Source organism: Prinia subflava, unplaced genomic scaffold, assembly GCF_021018805.1.
Source record: "Prinia subflava isolate CZ2003 ecotype Zambia unplaced genomic scaffold, Cam_Psub_1.2 scaffold_488_NEW, whole genome shotgun sequence".
Classification (NCBI taxonomy): domain Eukaryota; kingdom Metazoa; phylum Chordata; class Aves; order Passeriformes; family Cisticolidae; genus Prinia; species Prinia subflava.
Window position 1 is genome coordinate 3,908 of NW_026961010.1, and position 18,736 is coordinate 22,643.

At 46.2% G+C, this 18,736-nt stretch overlaps 1 long non-coding RNA gene across 1 annotated transcript; it reads left to right on the top strand.

Moving 5' to 3' along the window:
- The first annotated feature begins 4,383 nt into the window (after positions 1–4,383).
- LOC134565424 (uncharacterized) lies at positions 4,384–15,776 on the top strand. Its single transcript, XR_010083910.1, has 2 exons — positions 4,384–5,019; positions 15,499–15,776. It is a non-coding gene; the product is annotated as an uncharacterized LOC134565424 (long non-coding RNA).
- Positions 15,777–18,736: the final 2,960 nt, after the last annotated feature.

An 18,736-nucleotide genomic window follows, 5' to 3' on the forward strand; every position in this document is an offset into this window, starting at 1 on the left:
AGGATTGACCATGACACGAATAGGGCAATTGGGAAGAATGTAAGGGAGTAAAAGTCTAGTTTAAGGCTGATTGGGATTTTGAAGTTTATGATGAATTTTCATTCTCATGAGGAGACCAGGCCTTCCATACCTGAGTGGATGTGGATTGTTATTGGGACTAAGCTGATTAGAAATGAGGCTTTGACTGTTTGTGTGATGGTGTTGGGAGTGTTTTTGAGGCTGTCTGATAATAGTGGGAAAATGATTGGAGTAGTTAGGGTTGTTAGGGTTAATAGTGTGAATGTGTTTAGGGTTAGTGGTAGGTCCATTACTTTCACTTGGATTTGCACCAAGATACGTGGTTCCTAAGACCATTGGATTGCTATTATCCTTTGAAAGTAAGGGGGCTGAGGTTTTAGACTCAGATGCAAGAATTAGCAGTTCTTGTTGGTTAAACCTCCCCTCGGCAGGTAAGAAGGTTTTAACTTCTATCTTTAGAGTCACGGTCTAATGTTTGGGTTGAAACTATACTTGCATACTGGGATGCCGGAGATTAGCTCTGGCTTTAAGATGAGGAGGGCTATTGGGATTATGTGTAGGGCTATAAGAAGATGCTCTCGTGTGGAGGAGTTTTGGATTGATGTGATGTGGGATGGGAGTGCTCCTCGTTGTGTCATTGTTAGTATGTATAGGGTGTATGAGGCAGTTAGGAGGATTGCAATGCCTGTTAGGATGATTGTTAGGGAGGATCAGTTGAACAGGGCGATTACAATGGTTAGTTCTGCTATAAGGTTAGTTGTGGGGGGTAGTGCCATGTTTGTTAGGTTGGCTAAAAGTCATCAGATGGCTATTAATGGGAGTAGGGGCTGGATGCCTCGTGTTAGTAGTAGAATTCGGCTGTGGGTGCGTTCGTAGTTTGTGTTGGCTAGGCAGAATAGTATGGATGAGGTTAGTCCGTGTGAAATTATTAGGATCATTGCTCCTGAGAATGCTCATTGGGTTTGGATTATAGTTGCGGCGATGACAAGGCCTATGTGGCTTACTGATGAGTAAGCGATTAGTGACTTTAGGTCGATTTGTCGTAGGCAGATGGCACTAGTTATGAGCGCTCCCCATAGAGAGAGGGTGATGAATGGGTAGTGCAGGTTGTTTAGGGATGGGTTTACTAGGATAGTGACTCGTATGATGCCGTAGCCTCCCAGTTTTAAGAGCAGGGCTGCGAGAAGCATTGAGCCGGCAATTGGGGCCTCTACATGAGCTTTAGGCAGTCATAGGTGTAGTCCGTATAGTGGAGCTTTGACCATGAATGCTACGAGAAGGGCTAAGCTGGCTGCTAGGCCCGTTCAGGAGTGTGTGATGGTTGGGTGGGATAGTTTAAGTATTGGGAAGTATAATGTGCCAGTTTGGTTGTGTAGGTGCAGGATGGCGATTAGTAGGGGGAGTGAGCTGGCAAGCGTGTAGAACAGTAGGTAGATTCCGGCTTTAAGTCGTTCTGGTTGGTTTCCTCATCGGGTGATGAGGATTAATGTGGGGATTAGGGTTGCTTCAAAAGCAATGTAGAATAGTATGAGTTCCGAGGCTGAGAAGGCTGATAGGATGAATAGTTGAGCTAGAATGATTGTTGTGATGAAGATTCGTTTGCGGTTGGTTGGTTCTTGTTCTAGATGGTTTTGACTTGCCATTAGCATCAGAGGCAGGAGTCAACATGATAGGACTAGTAGTGGTGAAGAGATTTGGTCGATAGCAGTCCAGTGAGATAGGTTTTTGTTTGGGTAGTATGTTGGGGTGAATAGCTGTAGGCTAATGGCGGCAATTAATATGCTGTGTGTTGTGGTATTAGCCCAAAGGTACTTGCTGGGTGAGGATATGGTCATGGGAAGGAGTATAATAGTTGGTATGATGATTTTTAGCATTTTAGGAGGTTAAAGTTGTGGAGGTGGTCTGAACCGTGGGTGCGTGTTGAGGCTACTAGTAGGGCGAGCCCCGTTCCTGCTTCGCAGGCTGAGAATGTTAGTATAAGTATTGGTAGTATGGTGGCGGATGTTATTTGTGTTTGGATGGGTCATATTGACAGGGCTACATATATAGACAATATCATGCCCTCTAAGCATAGTAAGGCTGAGATTAGGTGGGTTCGGTGGAAGGCTAGGCCTAAGGCGCTTAGGGAGAAGGCTGAGTAGAAGCTTAGGTGTAGGAGGGTCATTAAGAAAGTTATAGGGTTGTGGCTATAATCTGTTGAGTCGAAATCAACTGTCTTGGTTAGACTAACTTTCTGTTATTCGGCCCATTCTAGCCCTCCTTGGGTTCATTCGTACACTAGACCTAGGGTGAGGAGTAGGATAAGGACTGAGGCTCATGTTAGTGTAGTGGTTGGGGCTTGGAGTTGGGTGGCTCATGGAAGAGGTAGGAGTAGGGCAATTTCTAGGTCGAACAGTAGGAATAGGATTGCTACTAGGAAGAATCGAATGGAGAATGGTAGTCGAGCGGATCCTAATGGGTCAAAGCCGCATTCGTATGGGGATAGTTTTTCTGAGTCTGGGTTCGTTTGGGCCAGTCATAGGTTTAGTATGGTTAGGGCGATGCTTAGGGTTATGGATAGGGTGATTATAAATGTGATTATGTTTATTGCTCTTCTCTGGGTTTGAACCAGATTTTAAGGATTGGAAGTCGATTGTAATTAGTATACTAGAAGAGCAGGATCCTCATCAGTAAATAGAGATATATAGGAATAGTCATACGACGTCTACAAAGTGTCAGTATCAGGCTGCTGCTTCGAAACCAAAGTGATGGTTTGGTGTAAAGTGGAATTTAATGAGGCGTAGGAGGCAGATTAGGAGGAATGTGGAGCCAATGATTACGTGTAGGCCGTGAAATCCAGTGGCTACGAAGAAGGTAGACCCGTATACTCCGTCTGCGATGGAGAAGGGAGCTTCGTAGTATTCTATGGCTTGTAGTGCGGTAAAGTAGAATCCTAGGAGGACAGTTAAGGTGAGAGCATAGATTGCTTGTTTTCGGCGGGCCTCTATGATAGCGTGATGGGCTCATGTGACGGTGATTCCTGAAGCTAGTAGGATGGCAGTGTTTAGTAGCGGTACTTCTATGGGGTTCAAGGGTTTGATTCCTGCTGGTGGTCATTGTCCTCCTAGTTCTGGGGTTGGGGCTAGGCTTGAGTGGAAGAAGGCTCAGAAGAAGCCTAGGAAGAAGAAAGCTTCTGATGTGATGAACAGGACTATGCCGTATCGTAGCCCTTTTTGGACGGTGGGAGTGTGGTGACCTTGGAATGTGCTTTCGCGTACAATGTCTCGTCATCATTGGAATATGACTAGGGTGGTTGATAATAGGCCAATGGCAAGTAGTTGTGGGGAGTGGTAGTGGAATCATATGGTTAGGCCGGACGTGGTTAGTAGGGCGGCGGCTGCTCCGAAGATGGGTCATGGGCTTGGATCTACTATGTGGTAGGAGTGTGCTTGGTGTGCCATTGTGTTAGATGTTTTCTTGGAGGTAGAGGCTGAGTAGGAGGACAAAGACGTAGGCCTGGATCATGGCTACGGCTACTTCCAGGATGGTTAGTAGCAGCAGGATTAGGAATGTTAGTAGGGAGACCATAGGTATGGTCGATAGTAAGGCGATCGTGGCGGTAGAAGAATAAGTTGGATTAAAAGGTGTCCTGCTGTGAGGTTGGCTGTTAGTCGTACTCCTAGCGCAATAGGACGAATTAGAAGGCTTGTTGTTTCAATTAAGACCAGTGCTGGGATCAGCGGTGTTGGAGTGCCTTCTGGTAGCAGGTGCCCTAGGGTAGTTGAAGGTTGGTTGCGTAACCCTGTGAGGAGGGTGGCTAGTCATAGTGGGAAGGCTAGGGCTAGGCTCATGGATAGTTGGGTGGTTGGAGTGAATGTGTAGGGCAATAGGCCTAGAAGGTTGATTAGTAGGAGGAATACCATTAATGAGGTTAGGATTAGGGCTCATTTGTGTCCTTTTTTGTTCAGTGGTATTATTAGTTGCTTTGTGATGAGGTTGACCGCTCATAGTTGTAGGGTGGATAGACGGCTCGTCACCCAGCGGTTGTTTTGTGACGGTAGTAGTAGGGCTGGGAAAGTGATTGAGATGAGGATTAGTGGAATGCCCAGTAGGGATGGACTTGAGAATTGGTCGAAGAAACTTAGGTTCATGGTCAAGTTCATGGGGTAGTAGGGGTGGTGGTAGTGGTCTTGTTGAGTGGTGGGTTTGGGGATGTTATGGATAGGATTTTAGGTTGGATGATTATTGAAAATGTTAGTCATGAGGTTAGTATGATAAAAAATCATGGATTTGGGTTGAGTTGTGGCATGTCATTAAGGAGGGTTAGCGTCCCTCTTTCTCTAGCTTAAAAGGCTAACGCTGTTTCATAGCTTCTTAATGATTAGGAAGATAGTAGAGAAGATCAGTTTTCGAAGTTGTCAAGTGGTGTGGACTCTACTACGATTGGTATGAAGCTGTGGTTTGCTCCGCAGATCTCTGAGCATTGTCCGTAGAATACTCCTGGTCGGTTTGCTAGGAAGGAAGTTTGGTTTAGTCGTCCTGGGATTGCATCCGTTTTGACGCCTAGGCTTGGTACAGCTCATGAGTGCAGGACGTCGTCAGCGGTGACAATAACTCGGATGGTAGAGTTTATTGGGACGATAACACGGTGGTCTACTTCTAGAAGTCGAAAGTGTCCTAGTGGGAGCTCTGATGTTGGTGTTATGTAGGAGTCGAATGTTAGGTCTTTGAAGTCGGTGTACTCGTAGGATCAGTACCATTGGTGTCCAATGGCTTTTAGAGTGAGGTCTGGTTGGTTGACTTCATCCATCATGTATAGGATGCGCAGGGATGGCAGGGCTAGGGTGATTAGTACTATGGCTGGTAGGATTGTTCATACTAGTTCGATCGCCTGTGCATCAACTGTATTTGATGAGAGTTTACCTGTTAGTATTAGAGTCAGTAGATAGAGGACCAAGCTGCAGATGGCTAGGGCCACTATTATGGCGTGGTCGTGGAATTGTATCAGTTCTTCTATAATTGGTGATGAGGCGTCTTGGAAATTAAGTTGTGAGTGGTTGGCCATATTTTGAGGCGCACAGGGTTTTCACCTGCAATATAGCCTTGACAAGGCTATGTAATCGTTTTACTAGCGTCTCTATGAGAAAGAAGCATAAGTGGTTTTATGCGGTTGGCTTGAAACCAACATATGAGGGTTCGAGTCCTTCCTTTCTTGTACTTGGACAAAGGCTGGTTCTTCAAAGGTGTGGAATGGGGGTGGGCAACCGTAGATTCATTCGATATTTGTGCTTGTAAGTTCTGGTTGGAAAGCTTTGCGTTTGGATGCGAAGGCTTCTCAGATGATGAATACTAGCATGATTACGGCTGTTATAGAGATTAGGGAACCTACTGATGAGATGGTGTTTCATAGTGTGTAGGCGTCTGGGTAGTCTGAGTATCGACGTGGCATGCCAGCTAGGCCAAGGAAGTGTTGTGGGAAGAAGGTGAGGTTAACGCCTACAAATATTACTCCGAAGTGGATTTTGGCTCATGTGGAATGTAGAGTGTACCCGGTGAATAGTGGGAATCAGTGTGTGAATCCGGCTAGAATTGCGAATACTGCTCCTATTGATAGTACATAGTGGAAGTGAGCTACTACATAGTAGGTATCGTGCAGAGCAATGTCTAGTGAAGAGTTTGCTAAAACGATCCCTGTTAGGCCCCCGATGGTGAATAGGAAGATGAATCCTAGGGCCCATAGTATGGGTGGGTCTCATTTGATAATGCCTCCGTGGAGTGTTGCTAGTCAGCTGAATACTTTAATGCCAGTTGGGATGGCGATGATTATAGTGGCTGATGTGAAGTATGCTCGGGTGTCTACGTCCATGCCTACTGTGAATATATGGTGGGCCCAAACGATAAATCCTAGGAACCCGATGGAAAGTATAGCTCATACCATTCCTATATAACCGAAAGGTTCTTTTTTTCCTGAGTAGTAGGTTACGACGTGGGAGATGATTCCGAATCCTGGTAGAATGAGGATGTAGACTTCAGGGTGTCCGAAGAATCAGAATAGGTGTTGATAAAGTACTGGGTCTCCTCCTCCTGCCGGGTCAAAGAAAGTGGTATTTAGGTTGCGGTCGGTTAGTAGTATAGTGATTCCGGCAGCGAGTACAGGGAGGGAGAGAAGCAGTAGGACTGCTGTGATAAGTACTGATCAGACAAATAGGGGGGTTTGGTATTGGGAGAGGGCTGGTGGTTTTATGTTAATTGCTGTGGTGATAAAGTTGATTGCGCCCAGAATTGATGAGATTCCAGCTAGGTGAAGGGAGAAGATGGCTAGGTCAACTGAAGCTCCAGCATGGGCTAAGTTGCCGGCTAATGGGGGGTACACTGTTCAGCCCGTACCTGCTCCTGCCTCGACTGTGGAGGAAGCCAGGAGAAGGAGGAAAGAGGGTGGTAGAAGTCAGAAGCTTATGTTGTTCATTCGTGGGAATGCTATGTCTGGGGCCCCAATTATTAGGGGGACTAGTCAGTTGCCGAAGCCCCCGATCATAATTGGTATAACTATAAAGAAGATTATTACGAAAGCATGTGCTGTAACGATCACGTTGTAGATTTGGTCGTCTCCGAGCAGGGCTCCTGGTTGGCCTAGTTCTGCTCGGATGAGAAGGCTTAGTGAGGTGCCCACTATTCCGGCCCATGCGCCGAAAATTAGGTATAGGGTACCGATATCTTTGTGGTTGGTTGAGAATAATCATCGGTTAATGAATGTCACAGGTAAGATGGCTGAGTGTATAAGCGTTAGGCTGTAGTCCTTTTTACAGAGGTTCAATTCCTCTTCTTATCGGCTTTGTGGTGAAATTCACGGCGGGTTGCAAACTCGCAGATGCGTATTGATTGCGCCGAAGTCTTAGGTAGAAGCCTGTTGGTTAGGGCATGTAGCTGTTAACTATATTGTTGTGGGATCGAAGCCCATCTACCTAGTTGGGTTGTAAGGTCCTAGCTTAATTAAAGTACCTGGGTTGCATTCAGGAGATGTGGGGTAGCATCCTGCGGATCTTAGCAGAAACTAAGAGGGTTTAACTCTTGTTTAAGGCTTTGAAGGCCTTCGGTTTAAGTGATCCTAAGTTTCTTAAATAATAGTGGTGATTAGTGGTGAAACCGGTAGGAGTGCAGTTGATATGGTGATTAGGATGGCAATTAAGGTGCTGGTTGGTTTGTTAGTATGTCATTGTTTAATGTGGTTGGTGGTGTGTGGGGGTAGTGTGATTGTTGCACAGTATGCTAGGCGAAGATAGAAGAATAGGCTTAGGAGTGATAGGAGGGAGATTGAAGTTGCTATTGGGATTATGTCTTGTTTAGTTAGCTCTTGGATGATAAGTCATTTTGGGAGGAAACCTGTTAATGGGGGCAGTCCTGCTATAGAGAGTATTGTTAGTAGTAGTATGGCGTTTAGTGCTGGTACCTTTGTCCATGCAGTTATTAGGGTTGATAGTTTTGAGACTTTAATTGTGTTTAAAGTTAGGAATACTGCTATTGTTATTAGTGTGTAGAGGTAAAAATTAAGTAAGGTTAGTTTAGGGTTGTACGAGATAATGATTGTTATCCATCCTAGATGGGAGATGGAGGAGAAGGCTAGGATTTTTCGGATTTGTGTTTGGTTTAGTCCTATTCATCCTCCCAGAGCGGCAGATATGATTGCTATGCAGGCTAGCAGAGTAGGGTTTAGTGAGGGTGATGTTATGAATAGCAGTGAGATAGGGGGTAATTTTATCATTGTTGATAGGAGGAGGCCTGTGGTAAGTGGGGACCCTTGGAGGACTTCTGGGAATCAGAAATGAAATGGGACTAGTCCTAGTTTTATTGCTAGGGCGGAGGTTAGGATGAGGCACGATATTGGATGGGTTAGTTGGGTGATGTCCCATTGTCCGGTGTGCCATGCATTGGTTATGCTGGAAAATAAGACTAGTGCGGAGGCAGTTGCTTGGGTAAGGAAGTACTTGGTTGCGGCTTCAATGGCTCGTGGATGGTGGGATTTTGAGATCAGTGGCAGGATTGCTAGGGTGTTGATTTCAAGGCCGGCCCAGGCTATTATTCAGTGGTTGCTCGAGATTGTGATGGCAGTCCCTATAAACAGGCTGATTGCGAAAATTAATTTTGCTTGTGGGTTCATTAGTAGGGGAAGGGGTTAAACCATCATTTTCGGGGTATGGGCCCGATAGCTTTGTTAGCTGACCCTACTAGAAAGTAATATAATGGGAGTATGGAGGGTTTTGATCCCTTTAGTGCAGGTTCGATTCCTGTTTTTCTAAGTTAGGAAATGAGAGGGCTGGTATACCTCTATGTTCACTTTATCATAGTGACCCTTTGGGACGTTCAGGCACATTTCCTTTTATGGTTCTTAGGTAGGGGGGAAGTCCAGCGTAACAGATTGATATGCTGGTGTGTCACAAGCATATCGCCAGTGTGAGTGGGAGGAAGTTTTTTCATAGAAGGTGTATTAGCTGGTCGTATCGGAAGCGCGGATATGAAGCACGGACTCATAGGAAACCAGCAGATAGTAGGAGGACTTTTGTGGCTAGAATCACAGGGAATAGTTCTTGCGGAGGGTTTAGGAAGCTTGGGTTGAAGAATAAGATGGTAGTTAGTGTGTTTATTAGCATGATGTTGGCGTATTCGGCTAGGAAGAATAAAGCGAATGGTCCTGCTGCATATTCCACGTTGAAGCCAGAGACTAGTTCTGACTCCCCCTCTGTAAGGTCAAATGGGGCTCGGTTTGTCTCGGCTAGTGTGGATACGTATCATATTATGGCTAGTGGCCAGCATGAGAAGATAAGGTACAGGGGTTCTTGGGTGGTTGCGAGAGTGCTTAGGTTGTAATTTCCGCTGAGTAGGATGATGGAGAGTAGGATAATTGCTAGGGTGACTTCATACGAGATGGTTTGGGCTACTGCTCGTAGTGCTCCAATTAGGGCATATTTTGAGTTGGAGGCTCATCCTGATCATAGAATAGAGTATACGGCTAGGCTAGATATGGCTAGGAGAAAGAGTAGGCCTAGGTTGAGGTCTGCGAGAGAGAATGGTAGTGGGAGTGGGGTTCAAATTGAAATCGCTAGGAGAAGGGCTAGTATTGGAGTTGTGGTGAATAGGATTGGGGAAGATGTTGATGGGCGGATCGGTTCTTTGATGAATAGTTTCACCCCGTCTGCCAAGGGTTGTAGTAGTCCGAATGGGCCTACGACATTTGGGCCCTTTCGTCCTTGCATGTAACTTAGGATTTTACGTTCTACTAGTGTGAGGAAGGCTACTGCAATTAGAATGGGGAGGGCATAGGAAGTGGCTATGATTAGGCTGGTTAGAAGTGGGTAGTTGGTCATATGGGGGTTGGTAAGCTAGGGAGAGGATTTGAACCTCTGAGTTAAAGGACTTAAGCCTTTTGCATTTGCCGAGCTCTGCCACGCTAGCTTGTCCTTTTCTAGGACGTGGGTGGGTGTGATAGCTTTTCGTAATTTAGTTGGTTTCATTACTTAAGGCGGGGGCTTGCTTGTGGTATTGGCCCCACTTTTCCTATCCTTTCGTACTGGGAAGAGTTGTTCATAGATAGAAACCGACCTGGATTACTCCGGTCTGAACTCAGATCACGTAGGACTGTTAATCGTTGAACAAACGAACCCTTAGTAGCGGCTGCACCACTAGGATGTCCTGATCCAACATCGAGGTCGTAAACCTCCCCGTCGATATGGACTCTCGGAGGAGATTGCGCTGTTATCCCTGGGGTAGCTTGGTCCATTGATCAATTATATTGGATCTGGTGGCTATTAGCACTTTGAGTAGTGGCTCTTAGTCTGGAGGTGTTGTCCCATGTTTGGAGGTTTTGTTTTGCTCCAAGGTCGCCCCAACCGAAAAAATGCAGACCATCGTCCCAATGGATAAGTAAGCCCGGGGTGGGGGTGTATGTATTTTGGGGTGGTTGCTGTTTTTAAAGTTCCACAGGGTCTTCTCGTCTTATGGGTTTATCCCTGCTTTTGCACAGGGAGATCAATTTCACCGATTGCCTGTAAGAGACAGTTAAGACCTCGTTTAGCCATTCATACGGGTCCCGATTTATGGGACAATTGATTGCGCTACCTTTGCACGGTTAGGATACCGCGGCCGTTGAACATAGTCACCGGGCAGGCATCACCTTCAATACTTGTCTGTGGGTTGGCTGAAGGCTATGTTTTTGGTAAACAGTCGGGCCTTGACGGGTTTGCCTAGTTCCTTTTACAGGTTTTAATCTTTCTTAATGGACGCTCCTATGTCGGGTTAACAAAGTGTTTAATACTCTGCTTGTTTGATTTGTCGTATATTGGTGGCTTGTTAATAATGTACTGATGTAAGCTTGCGTCTAAGAGGGAGGACCCTGGTTACTCATTCTAGCATTAATTCTCCTATTGTTCTATAGGTTAGCCCGTTAGTGGGGAGGGAGTCACGTGGTTTTTATATTTTTAAGGTGCAGAGCTTTAACGCACTCTTTGTTGATGGCTGCTTAAAGGCCCACAGTAGGTTTTGCAGGTTTGTTGTTTATCCGCTCGTGGAGATTGTATTCTTTTTTAAAGGAGCTGTACCTCCTTTAAATAGCCCTTAATTCGCTTCATTGGGGTTTGTAGGTTCCTTGGAGAAGAATTAAGAGTGAACTAAGATTCATTTCACAGGCAACCAGCTATCACCCAGCTCGATTGGCTTTTCACCTCTACTAGCAAGTCATCCCACTCTTTTGCAACAGAGACGGGTTCGCTCATAATAGCTGCTCGCAAGTAGCTCGCTTGGGTTTCGGGGTGGCAAACTTAAATTCATTTTGCTTGGTTTTTCTTGCTAGACCATGATGCAAAAGGTACAAGGGTTGATCTTTGCTGTTTTTAGCTTAGTTTTCATTGCTATTTCATCTTTCCCTTACGGTACGTGGTCTCTATCGCTCCAATGGTGTCTTTTCTATCGCCTATACTGGGACTAATAAATGCTTTAGTTGGGTGTTGGAAGTAGCTTTGTTATTCCGGGTCATGTAGGTTGGGCTAGAGTTTGGCATTCAAGACGATCTGATGTTAGCAGATATCTCTCAGGTGTAAGCTGAGTGCTTTAATTTAAGGCTACGTCTTGGTGTTCTAAGTGCACCTTCCGGTACACTTACCTTGTTACGACTTACCTCCTCTTTGGCTGATCAACTTATTAATTTATGGGGGGGGGGGGTCGCTTTTGAGGAGGGTGACGGGCGGTATGTACGTGTCCCAGAGCCGGCTTAAAGAGGGCTCGATTGTCTCTCTTTACTGCTAAATCCGCCTTCCAGGGATAGTTTCATGTCCCTTTGCCGTATGTTCTAGTCTAGAAAATGTAGCCCATTGCTCCCATTCCATAGGCTATACCTTGACCTGTCGTATTAGCGTTGTAGGGCTATTGCGTCCACTGTTGGTCCTTCAGGGTGGGTGGGCTGGCGACGGCGGTATATAGGCTGAACTGTTGCAAGGAATGGTAAGGTGTATCGTGGATCATCGATTATAGAACAGGCTCCTCTAGGTGGGTTTGGGGCACCGCCAAGTCCTTAGAGTTTTAAGCGTTTGTGCTCGTAGTTCTCGGGCGGATGCTCCGGTAAGATCGAGCATCAAGATTTAGGGCCAGGCATAGTGGGGTATCTAATCCCAGTTTGGGCCCTGGCTTTCGTGGGCTTCAATAAATCGTTGTTCTAAGATCTTCTTTAAGTAGGGGCCTTATGGGCATCTTTGGCTTTCTACGGCTCAGCTGCCTTTTAATCTTAGCTACTTGGATAACATGTGACCACTCTTTACGCCGTTAAGTAATGTTGATTTGGGTCTCCTGTATGACCGCGGTGGCTGGCACAGGATTTACCGACCCTTAGCTTGCTATAACTAAGTCAAGTTTGCACTCATTGCTTAATATTAATTACTGCTGAATACCCGTGGGGGTGTGGCAATTGCAAGGCGTTTTGGGCTACGGTGATGGGTGTGCCTGATACCCGCTCCTGTCGACCTAAATTTAGGGTACCCAGGGCATCTACACTGGAGCGCGGATACTTGCATGTATATATTTAGCAACAACCAACAGTAAGGTTAGGACTAAGTCTTTTGTCTTTGGGTGCGTGTGGCTGCCGTCTTGACATCTTCAGTGTCATGCTTTTTGTAAGCTACAAAGACTTAGGTGGGTTTGGTTTGGTGAGTGGTGATGTGTTGTTTTTGTTTGGTTTTTTGTCCAAAAAAAGGCAGGTAAGTTTGGGTTAAGTGTCGTAGTGGTGGGTGTGTAATTTGGTTGCATGAATAATATAGGGATATATAGTTAATTATTTGTTTGTTTTGATGAAAATTACACGATAAAAAATGAAGTGAATAAATTTTGGGGGTGAAATGATGGGTTTAGGTATAAGTCTCAGCAAAGTGAGAATAAAATAGTTATGTCCGGTGACCATTGCATTATTCAATGGCTTAAGAGGTAAAAAGCGCGGGTTTCATGAATGAGGCTAAAGTGCATCAGTGTCAAGTTTGCGACGACCTTATCCTTCAACCATGACACTATGGGCTTACAGGTGGTCGGCAGGTAGCTCGCCGGTAATGTGATGCTCACGTCAAGAGGAAGATATCTCCTGCTACGCACTGGAAGGGCATATTGAAGACGCCCCCAGAAGAAGAGAAGAGAAAGAGAAAGGAAATGTCGCGGATAACGAGAGGAAATGAGGAGCGTCCATCCCCAGCACTTGTATCTGTGAAGAGCAAGTAGAGAGGGCGAGGCAGTTTATGGTCCTGAAGTTACCACGGGTGGCGCAAAAGAGCAAGTAGGGCCTCGAGGGTAAGAGGGAAAGTATGGGCTCAAGACAAGGGACGTGGGTATAACTGACGTTGAGTAGCTCGGTTCTCGTGAGGAGCACGGTTATTAGATAACCAGGTTCTCTGGCTTGTGAGCGCTTGAAAGCTGTTGGTCGAGAGGCTTGCTTTAGGAGGTGGGCGAATTGTATGACCTCGTGAATTCAAAGGTGCGCTGGGACATTCCCTCGTATCCGGGGCTGGTTGTTAGGTACGTTGTAGAGACTGTCGATCTCGGGTGACGCTTGTAGTGTGATGTTGGTCGGTTAGCTGGGTGTGATGGTACCTGAAGCAAAAATGGGGGGGGTGGTGTGACTGCTCGCACATTATCTATTTGGAGAAAATGTTGGGCGGGGGTTGGAGGTGAGGTTGGTCTTTGGGTGGAATATCCTACATTAATGTAGTGCCTGATGGGGATAATAAATTAATGTGGCGCAATACATACCTTAAGTAATATGAAAAAGCCGCGGGGGGGGTAAGGGGGGGGGGGGGGAATAGTTGGTATGGTGAAAATGAAGTATAAAAAGTGATGTTGGTGGTGATGTTGAATGGAGTAGTTCCTGTAGTTAAAGGATAACGGCAGTTTTTCAGGCTGCAGATCCCAGGTAGAGGCTGGGCGGGAATTATGATGAAGTTTGTTCTGTTTATAGGGCTTTGTTTTGTTCTGGGTGGGCTGGCGGTTGCTTCTAATCCATCCCCTTATTATGGAGTGGTTGGGTTGGTCGTGGCGTCTATTGCTGGCTGTGGTTGGTTGGTTAGTTTGGGTGCTTCTTTCATGTCTTTGGTGCTTGTTATAGTGTATTTGGGGGGGATGTTGGTGGTGTTTGTTTATTCGGTTTCATTGGCGGCGGATCCTTATCCTGAGGCTTGGGTAGATTGGGGGGTTGTTGGGTATGGATTGGGGATTGGGTTAGTTGTTGGAGCTGGTGCTGTTGTGCTAGGTACTTCTGTGGTTTTAGTTGATGGGGGGACGGTTGATAGTGGTGGTTTATTGGTAGGACGGTTGGATTTTAGTGGGGGTGGCTATGTTTTATTCGTGTGGGGTTGGGTTGTTCTTGGTGGGTGGATGGGGGTTGTTGTTAACTTTGTTTGTGGTTCTAGAGCTTGTGCGGGGGTTGTCTCGGGGGGCTATTCGGGCTGTCTAGGGTTGTGTCAGAAAGTAGTTTAGTCTAAAATGCCAGCTTTGGGAGTTGGTGATGGAGGTTTAATTCCTTTCTTTCTGAGGTTGTGGGGGGGGTGTGTAATTTGGTTGCATGAATAATATAGGGATATATAGTTAATTATTTGTTTGTTTTGATGAAAATTACACGATAAAAAATGAAGTGAATAAATTTTGGGGGTGAAATGATGGGTTTAGGTATAAGTCTCAGCAAAGTGAGAATAAAATAGTTATGTCCGGTGACCATTGCATTATTCAATGGCTTAAGAGGTAAAAAGCGCGGGTTTCATGAATGAGGCTAAAGTGCATCAGTGTCAAGTTTGCGACGACCTTATCCTTCAACCATGACACTATGGGCTTACAGGTGGTCGGCAGGTAGCTCGCCGGTAATGTGATGCTCACGTCAAGAGGAAGATATCTCCTGCTACGCACTGGAAGGCATATTGAAGACGCCCCCAGAAGAAGAGAAGAGAAAGAGAAAGGAAATGTCGCGATAACGAGAGGAAATGAGGAGCGTCCATCCCCAGCACTTGTATCTGTGAAGAGCAAGTAGAGAGGGCGAGGCAGTTTATGGTCCTGAAGTTACCACGGGTGGCGCAAAAGAGCAAGTAGGCCTCGAGGGTAAGAGGGAAAGTATGGGCTCAAGACAAGGGACGTGGGTATAACTGACGTTGAGTAGCTCGGTTCTCGTGAGGAGCACGGTTAATAGATAACCAGGTTCTCTGGCTTGTGAGCGCTTGAAAGCTGTTGGTCGAGAGGCTTGCTTTAGGAGGTGGGCGAATTGTATGACCTCGTGAATTCAAAGGTGCGCTGGGACATTCCCTCGTATCCGGGGGCTGGTTGTTAGGTACGTTGTAGAGACTGTCGATCTCGGGTGACGCTTGTAGTGTGATGTTGGTCGGGTTAGCTGGGTGTGATGGTACCTGAAGCAAAAATGGGGGGGTGGTGTGACTGCTCGCACATTATCTATTTGGAGAAAATGTTGGGCGGGGGTTGGAGGTGAGGTTGGTCTTTGGGTGGAATATCCTACATTAATGTAGTGCCTGATGGGGATAATAAATTAATGTGGCGCAATACATACCTTAAGTAATATGAAAAAGCCGCGGGGGGGGGTAAGGGGGGGGGGGGGGGCCTTTTCTTTAATTTTTTTCCGGCGCGGCCGAAAATTTTTGGAGGGGCCCTTTTCTTTAATTCTTTCCGGCGCGGCCGAAAATTTTTGGAGGGGCCCTTTTCTTTAATTCTTTCCGGCGCGGCCGAAAATTTTTGGAGGGGCCCTTTTCTTTAATTCTTTCCGGCGCGGCCGAAAATTTTTGGAGGGGCCCTTTTCTTTAATTCTTTCCGGCGCGGCCGAAAATTTTTTGGAGGGGGGGGGGGAAACTCTAAGAAGAGGTTGAGTCTTCAATCTTTGGCTTACAAGACCAATGTTTTAATAAACTATTAGAGTATTAGAGTTTGAGTATTTTGTTTTCTACGATGGAAACAATTGGGAAGAGGACTAGAATGATAGTGAAGTAGGTAATGAGGCTAGTTGGCCAATGATGATGAATGGGTGTTCAACTGGCTGGCTGCCTACTCAGGTTAGTACTAGAAGGTTTGCTACTAGTGTTCAAAACAGAATTTGTGACAGTGGGCGGAATGTTATTGAACGTAGTTTGGATGTGTGCAGGAGGGGCATGAGAAATAGTACTAGGACGGAGGCGGCTAGGGCCAGGACTCCTCCTAGTTTGTTTGGGATGGATCGTAGGATGGCGTAGGCGAATAGGAAGTATCATTCGGGTTTGATGTGAGGGGGGTGTGGCTAGTGGGTTGGCTGGTGTGAAGTTTTCTGGGTCTCCTAGCAGGTTGGGTAAGAATAGAGCTAGGCTGGCGAGGGGGATAAATATTAGTGCGAACCCTACGATGTCTTTTGTGGAGTAGTAGGGGTGGAATGGGATTTTGTCGCAGTCTGATGGGATACCTAGTGGATTGTTTGATCCGGTTTCGTGTAGGAGGGTGAGGTGGACTAGTGTTAATCCTACAATGACGAATGGTAGTAGGAAGTGGATAGCGAAGAATCGAGTGAGTGTGGGGTTGTCTACTGAGAATCCGCCTCATGCTCATTCAACTAGTGTTTGTCCGATGTAGGGGATGGCTGAGAATAGGTTCGTGATGACTGTGGCTCCTCAGAATGATATTTGTCCTCATGGCAGGACGTATCCTACGAAGGCTGTTGCTATGAGGGTGAGTAGGAGGATGACCCCTACGTTTCAGGTTTCTTTGTTTAAGTATGAGCCGTAGTAGAAGCCTCGGCCGATGTGAAGGTAGATGCAGATGAAGAAGAATGAAGCTCCGTTTGCGTGGAGGTTTCGGATTAGTCAGCCGAATTGGACGTCTCGGCATATGTGGGTGACGGAGGAGAAGGCTAGGGAGGTGTCTGCTGTGTAGTGTATGGCTAGCAGTAGTCCTGTGACGATTTGTGTGGCTAGGCAAACACCCAGTAGGGATCCAAAGTTTCATCATGATGAGATATTTGATGGTGTTGGTAGGTCAATTAGGGCGTCGTTGATGACTTTTAGTAGGGGGTGGTTTTTACGAAGATTTGGGGCCATTAAGTTTTCTGTATGTGGAAATAATGATGATTAGGATGGATAGGGCAAAGGACCCTAGGTAGGCTTTGATTAGGCCTTGGTGGAATGTGGTAGCGGTTTTGGATGTTGTTGACTGCATATTGGCTAGGCCTTCTGGGCCTAATAGCTTGTATCAGGAAAGGTCTATGAGGTGTGAGGCGATGTTTTGTCCTCCTGATAATAGGTTTGTTACGCTTGATCGGTGGGTTAGTAGGTTGAAATAGCCTAGGAGATTGAGAAGTTGTAGAATGGGTTTTGTTTGGTCAGGATTAGGGTTTGGGCTATTTTTGATAGTTCGAGTGCTAGGGCGATCCTAGGGCTGTTACTACTAGGGGCCGTTATTTTGATTGATGTGGGTATGGTTGTGGGTGGTGTTTTTTGTTGGTAGGATGTATGAGGGTAATGATTAAACCAGCTGTGATGCTTCCTAGTGCTAGTCGGGTGATTGGGCGGATTACTGCAGGGTTGTTTTCGTTTATTGAGGTTAGGGGAGGGATTCGGGTGAAGCCGCTTTGGACTAGAACGGTCATGCGGATTGTATAGACCGCGGTGAATGATGTGGCTAGCAGGGTTAGGAGCAGGGCTCATGAGTTTAGGTATGAGGTGTTTAGGTTTTCGATGATTTGGTCCTTTGAGTAAAATCCTGCTAGGAATGGGGTTCCTATTAGTGCTAGGTTACCGATAGTGAGACATGAGGTGGTTGTTGGGAGCATTTTTGGAGGGCCTCCTATTTTTCGGATGTCTTGTTCTCCGTTGAGGCTGTGGATGATGGAGCCTGAGCAGAGGAATAGCATGGCCTTGAAGAATGCGTGGTTGAGATGTGTAGGAAGGCTAGTTGTGGAAGGTTTAATCCAATAGTGACTATTATTAGGCCTAGCTGACTTGAGGTGGAGAAGGCGATAATTTTTTTGATGTCGTTCTGTGTGAGGGCACATGTGGCTGCAAATAGGGTGGAGAGGGCTCCCAGGCAAAGGCAGAGAGAGAGGGCTGTTTGGGTTGTTGTGGAATAGTGGGTGGGTTCGGATTAGTAGGAAGATTCCGGCCACTACTATAGTGCTTGAGTGTAGTAAGGCTGAGACTGGGGTTGGGCCTTCTATTGCGGATGGGAGTCATGGGTGTAATCCAAATTGAGCGGATTTGCCTGTTGCTGCCAGGATCAGCCCTAGGAGGGGTAAGGTTGGGGTCTGTGAAGTGGAGGGGAATTGTTGGAGTTCTCAGGTGTTTATGGTATAAGGCCTAGTCATGCTATGCAAAGGATGAGGCCAATGTCTCCGATTCGGTTGTAAAGCACTGCTTGTAGGGCGGCGGTGTTGGCTTCTGCTCGTCCGTGTCATCAGCTGATCAGGAGGAAGGATATGATCCCTACTCCTTCTCATCCAATGAACAGGACAAATAGGTTATTGGCGATGATTAGGATTAGCATGGTAATTAGGAACAGTAGGAGGAAGGTGAAGAATTTTGTGATGTGTGGGTCTGAGGCCATGTATCATGTTGCGAATTGCAGGATTGACCATGACACGAATAGGGCAATTGGGAAGAATGTAAGGGAGTAAAAGTCTAGTTTAAGGCTGATTGGGATTTTGAAGTTTATGATGAATTTTCATTCTCATGAGGAGACCAGGCCTTCCATACCTGAGTGGATGTGGATTGTTATTGGGACTAAGCTGATTAGAAATGAGGCTTTGACTGTTTGTGTGATGGTGTTGGGAGTGTTTTTGAGGCTGTCTGATAATAGTGGGAAAATGATTGGAGTAGTTAGGGTTGTTAGGGTTAATAGTGTGAATGTGTTTAGGGTTAGTGGTAGGTCCATTACTTTCACTTGGATTTGCACCAAGATACGTGGTTCCTAAGACCATTGGATTGCTATTATCCTTTGAAAGTAAGGGGGCTGAGGTTTTAGACTCAGATGCAAGAATTAGCAGTTCTTGTTGGTTAAACCTCCCCTCGGCAGGTAAGAAGGTTTTAACTTCTATCTTTAGAGTCACGGTCTAATGTTTGGGTTGAAACTATACTTGCATACTGGGATGCCGGAGATTAGCTCTGGCTTTAAGATGAGGAGGGCTATTGGGATTATGTGTAGGGCTATAAGAAGATGCTCTCGTGTGGAGGAGTTTTGGATTGATGTGATGTGGGATGGGAGTGCTCCT